We start from the raw sequence: 6,251 nt of genomic DNA, 5'->3' as shown, positions 1-6,251 counted from the left end.
CAAAGCAGAAAAATTAATTTTTTTTTTTAATGTTGACAATTTTTTTTCTGGTGGGAAAGCAAGTGTAATGGTGATTCAAATTGTGCAGTTATTTTTTTTCCAGTTTTTATTTAGCCCTGCAAGGTAATACATAGGGAATAGCTGCCTGTGAGTGAGGGCTGATAGAGAATCTGGCATCAAAATACACAGATGGGAAGGGAAACTCACAGGATTGAAAGTAATGGCTCTGGATGAGACTTTAGGAGTCACAGTTAAATAGTCACAGTGCATTAGTTAGAAGGACTACAGTCAGGGATATTAAGTGATATTACTTCTGCTCATACAAGCCTTTAGTTCAAGAAGGATGATGAAAGTCTGAAGAGGAGGAGCAAGAGTGCCAGAAGGATTGGAAAATGCATGGGTTGGTAAAGTGTGCACAACTTCCACCAGCTGTGCTTGCCAAAGAAGAGGCTTAGGGCTGATTTGACTGCAGAAAGGGCTGGTAGTCCCTACAAGGAACATTTCTGAGCAGAGAATCCTCCTGTTTAGCACATAAAGGCATTATGAGAGTCAGTGTCCAGAAGCTGAAGTTCTCAATTCAATTTGCACAGATCCTTGTGGCTCATCAGAGATCAGACCCTGCTGTGCAGGGCAGTTCCAAGTTTCAGACTTTATTGTGGTGGTGGCCAGCCCAGATGTGCCCCAGGCAGTGGCACTGGCAGCCCCTCCTTGGGTACCCACACAGGGACAATGGGGTGGCAGCAGTGACAGGACACACAGGCACATCTCATGCTCTGTATGCTCCAGCCCCAGCTCAGGGGGAGTCACTGCAGACACTGTATGGGCTGCATCACTGCCCAGAGCCCTGATGAGATGGCCAAGGTACATTTAGCTTGTAAGGGCAATAGTCTCTTTTTATAAAGAACTGCTGCAAGAAATATAACACTCTTTGGCCTTACTTTTGAAAGATAAAGAGTGCCAAGAATGAGTTGAAATTTCTGAAAATCAAGCCATAACTAATTAACCCCTGCATTATTTTTTTCCACTTGATTTGGAAGAGGAAAAGAGAAACTTTGGACTTCCCAAAACTTTGCAGCAAGTTTGTGGTAAGAACTTGATAGATTCTGAACTAGCACCCCATCACTACTTTTCCCCCCCTTTCTAATTGAATTAGCTTTTACCAGGACCAGTGCAACCTATTGTATAGCAGAGACCATGCAAGCTACAGGACAAACTACAGGAATACCCCTGACTGCATTCCCATTCAGGGCTGGGATATGCCAGCCAGGAGCACATCCTGCCTTTAATTACACTGAAGAGGTCTTGGTGATTTGGTGTCCTACATCAGTATTAGGAAGCTTGGGCATTGAATTGCTATAAATCAGGAGTTTTGCTGCTCTCACAACAAGCCCAGTGGGAGCCTGACTTTCTCAAAGAGCTTAATTAAAGAGTGCTTATTGTCAGCTCACCCCTGCAGCCCATTAGAGCTCCACAGAGATTTCTGGTCTCCAACATCACTGTGAAAAGTGGGACAGTCCTTGCTTCTGAGGAAGCTCTGTGTTCATAATCACTTCCTAGCATGTCAATACAGTCCTGGTGATCTGATAGTCATGTTGCAATTAGTTGGTGATAGTTGTGAACAGGGCATATCTGAATAACTCTTTATGTAGATCTTATTGGCCAGACAGTTATCCAACAGAGCCATAATTTTCCTTGTAGCTAGTACTTTCTCTGGCTGTATCTCAGTGTGCTTGAAAAGGTGAAAGTAATGTGTGACATTTCCAAAAGACAACAATTTTCTTTCTTCAGAAGCACGTACAACCCTGCCCTCTGAAGGATGCAGCCCCTTGTGATTTACAGACATAACCCAAGCTCCCCTGTCATTAAGGCCCTTCAAAACATTACTTACTTTTGGCTTGAAATCCATGTCAAGGTAGAGTTGCGCTGTAGTTACATGAATTATTCAGTCTGTGACCTCTGCTGCTTGGCAGAACCAGCTTCAGTTTTTTCTGTGCATAGGGCTCGTGTACTTGGGCCCCTGTTACTCCCATCCACCTTCAGCAGGCTACTGTGTGCACTTTATTACTGAAGCAGGAGCTGCTCTCAGGCACCAGGAGCACAGCTGCACAGTCAGGGGGTGGGTGAGAGCAGAGGGGTTGTTTTACCCCAGCCATGCTGCAGGGCCTCCTGTGGGCCAGCTCCTTCCTGGGCTCGTCCCCCCCAGGCTGAAGCCAGCAGGCACAGTCATCACCATGTGTGCCCCAGGAGTGCTGAGAAAGAGCTTTCAGATTTGATTCAGACTGGGCACTGCCCCCATTGCACAGGCACAAGCAGGCACCTCCCTGCATGCTGGATGGGGCAGTGCTGCAGCCAGGCAAGCAGGGATTGTGCAACTCCTGCCTCGGCTGGCTCGCCCATCCCAAAGGAGCTGAGAGGACACATTGATTTAGGCTTGTCCACTGCTCAGTATGATTTCCCAATGCGTTTAGGGAGCCATCCTACCTCCAAGCTTCAGCCTGGAGAGGTCAGAGATGTTTGAAGGCTCCAAAAGAAATTTTGGACAGCAAAAAATGAGAGGAAATCTTAAGGATCTAGACTTTGCAAGTCATTCTTAGAACTTTCACATCCTTCATGATTGCAGCTATAAATAGATCTAGTATTAATCAAAACCATGCCAACTAAATGTGCCAGTAAAATTAAGGAGCAAAGTGTAGGCTGTCGTCCTGCCAGTGGCTATTCCCAGTGCAAAACTGACTTCAACAGAGCCATCTGAGAGATGGGAAGCTTTTATGCAGTAATACCACAAGGAAAAAGCTTCTCTGACTTGTGTTCTTTGTTTTTGCAGTAGTGTTTAAAACTTGCTGAGCTCTTGTGTTCTTCTCTCTGTGCTAAGCAATCCCTGAATTGTTTTCATTATATTGTGTCATCATTGTCCTCCTGATGGCTGCTTCCCCACCCAGGAAGTGTTTACAGAATCCTCATGGAGGGCAGGAGTTTATCCTAGAGAATAAACAAGTGGCCCTGAGAGGGAAGTTTTGCCTGTCAGTAAGTGATATATTGTGATGTGTAAAGCTGGCAGCCACTTGCTGATGGCTCATGGCTCGTGTGCTGGTTTGTCCGCAGTCCCTCACCCTGCTGTTTCATCATGATGTCTTCTGTGCAGATATAGATCTGTCCAAACACAAACTCTGTAAATGCCTTGTGGCACAGGTGAAGCACTGCAAACCCCACCTGCACACCATGCCTCAACTGCCTGCAAAAACAAGTGGTTTTCTGGCAGGAAGCAAACCCTTTCCTCCTTGGCTCTCTGCACACAGCAGATCCTGTGCCACAGGCTCAGGGGGCAGCTCAGAGAGCCAGGTTTGGGAACCAGCCCAGGGTATGGAGCAAGGGAAGTGCCACCCCTATGGCAGGGACAGAGCCTGAGCAGGGATACCAGGGAGGAAGGATTTCCCCATGCTGCACAATCACTTTGCTCAGTGGAACTCCCAGTTTGAGCAAGTTTGACTCATCAGGCACGGGGAGAGCCCAGAGCCCTGGGAAGGAGAAAGGAAATGCAGCTCCACTCCCCCTGGCATGAAAGTGGTCTGGGTTTGCAGGTGGGCTCCTGGCTTTGGAGAAGGCATGTTTAGCAGCAGAAGTTCCCCTGTCCTCTGAAGCCCTCTGAAGTTTTGTGTATCACCTTCCACTGAACATTAGCACCTGATAATTTTCACTGAAAATTCTATCTGATTAATTAACTGAAGAAGTTTCAAACTCCTGGAGTTTAGCTGTTCCTTTCCCTCAAAAAGGATTAATACTGAAAGCTCTGCTCAATTGATTAACCATAGAACCAGGAATTAAGATCTAAAAGTTAGGCTACACTACATGTCACAGTACTTCCTATGAATGCACACTCACAGCTACACCTTCATCCCCACTTTAACCAGATTATCTATGACAGTAAGTAGGATAATATTTTCTTCCTTATTTACTAAAATAATACTGGCAAGGAAAATGTATTTTGCATGATCACTTCTCAGTCTGAAACACTTCTAGGCGTAATATATTCATCTATGGTATGTGCTTTGGGCATCTGTTTTCAGGCTGCATTCTCCCTGCAAGCAGCACAGAAGATGCTGTTCTTTGCCATCCCTGTGTGCAGCATGGGTAGATGTAAGAAGAGAATTCTGCCTGAAGGTTTCTGTTCTCTTTTTGTTCAGTCAGAGGATATAGCTCTACTTACTCCCATTTTAAATTGTGCATGAGATGCAGTCATACACTTACCTGGCTGAAAACCTTGGTTGTACCTTCCAAGTTAATCTTAAAATACAGCTCAGGCCCTGCAGTCCCAAAAAGTAAAATCCAGTGCTCCAACATGCAGGGGAGCCTAAGAGAGAGACTGTCCTTCACAGCACACAGTTATCTCTCCCAGAGGAGAATTGATACTCACAAATGCTTAGTTCCCTTTAAAATTTTGCCCATTATATGTTTTATGAGGATACAGAAGCAAAGGTCCCTCCTATTACCATTCTGAGAGGATTTTAAGAAAATGTGATTAAGTTTTCTCCCCACCAAATTTCATGAATGAAGTGGCACCTCACCCTCTGGGAAGTGTAAGCAATACAATTTTTGCAGTAAAAATACTGCCTGCTTGTTCAGCTTTATCTTTACCAGTGTCAGACTTATGCAAAGTTCATCTTTACTGGGCCACGGTGCATATCACTCCAAAACACTCTCCAAGGCAGCTCTTTTCAGCTTTAGAGGTTGTGTTGAAATGAACTGCCATGAAGAGGCTGCGTCCCACCCTGGCAGTTTTGTTCTGTGAAAAATTCCACATTTGTTTCTAGCATTTGCATCTGGGCTGTTGTTTGTTAGGTCGAGCAAAATGCTCGTTTGCTTACACTCATCTGAGTGAGGAAAGGTCATGATACAGTCGTTAAGTCACAGGATCATTGAATCATGGAATAGTTTGGGTTGGAGAAGACTTTTAAATGTCATCTGGCCCAACTCCCCTGTACTGAGCAGGGACATCTCCAAGTAGATCAGTTTGGTCAGAGCCCAACTTAACCTTGAATGCTCCTGGGGGCCGGGCATCCACCACCTCTCTGGGAAACCTGGCAGTGCTTCACCATCCTTTTGGTAAAAAATTGTAGTCTAAATCAACATTTTTTTCATTTAAAGCCTTGTTCCATCACAAGAGGCCCTGCTAAAAGGGCCATCCCTTTGTAGCTTTGTAGAACAGCAGAAAAGCTACACAAAGGAGGAAATTATTCTTCCAAGGATGACAAATAGGCACTATCTGGGATGCCTTGGCTCTGCCAACCAGTCTTAGGATGAGGAATCTGTCCTGTGGGTACCCACATTTCCAGCACTCCAATACCCACTTTACATCTTCTTTCTGTGACTGTGCAGGGTGTCAATGCCCAGCCACTGTGGGCAGGGGAAGCTGCACACCAAACCCAGCTTTGGCCTGGCCAGGGGAAAACTTCATTGCTCCTGGTAAAGCTTCTGAAATCCAGTCTCTGGATGACTTGGAAAGACCCATGTTCAAAAGAATGGGCTCCACCTTCTGGTCCAGAAAAGCAGCCCAACAAAAAGCAAACAGACCATCTTTCATTCTTCTTATAATTAATTGATGTGCAGAAGTCGTGGGTGTGGAAATCTGAACAGGAAAAAGCAAGCTATTGTCACAGAGAGCAGAAGTTCTCCCAGCTCCCCCTCTTCCCCAGGCTGTCAGCACAACCTCAGGCTTATCTGGGCTGGGTCACAGCCAGCTTGCCCTCATTCAGGCCCTGATCCTGGCAAGACAGCAGGTAAGCTGATCAACTGCTCCAGCCAGCTCCAGCAGCTGAGACCCGAAATAGAAACACTCAGCTGAATGTTGGCCATGCACAGGGACATCTCCAGGCCTTCATGGAGGGAGGAGGAGGAGAGGTTCCTCAGAGATCATTGCACTGCTCCCTGGCCCCTGTGTGTTTTGATTAGGGATAGCAAAGCACCTGATGTTCATGTGGGCAATGGGTTTTGCCTGTGCCTAGCAGAAAATTGGTTCAGCACCTCAATGTAAGTGCTTCTTTTAGAGGAAACCTGTTGAAAAGTTGAGGTTTGCCCATCTTCACCAGCAGCTGTAGCCCTAACCAGTACTGACTATGAAGATTTAAAAACCCCATCCAGAGCTGTAGTCTCACAGTGACTAATCTGTGATGAAAGCTGCTTTTCAGAAAGGACTGATCTGACTTCTGTGAAATGAAGAAACGCTCTCCCAGCTCTTGGGGGCTGTGATGAAACCC

The sequence above is a fragment of the Melospiza georgiana genome, chromosome 12 (assembly GCF_028018845.1).
Source record: "Melospiza georgiana isolate bMelGeo1 chromosome 12, bMelGeo1.pri, whole genome shotgun sequence".
Classification (NCBI taxonomy): domain Eukaryota; kingdom Metazoa; phylum Chordata; class Aves; order Passeriformes; family Passerellidae; genus Melospiza; species Melospiza georgiana.
Note: the sequence above shows the minus strand (reverse complement) of the source record.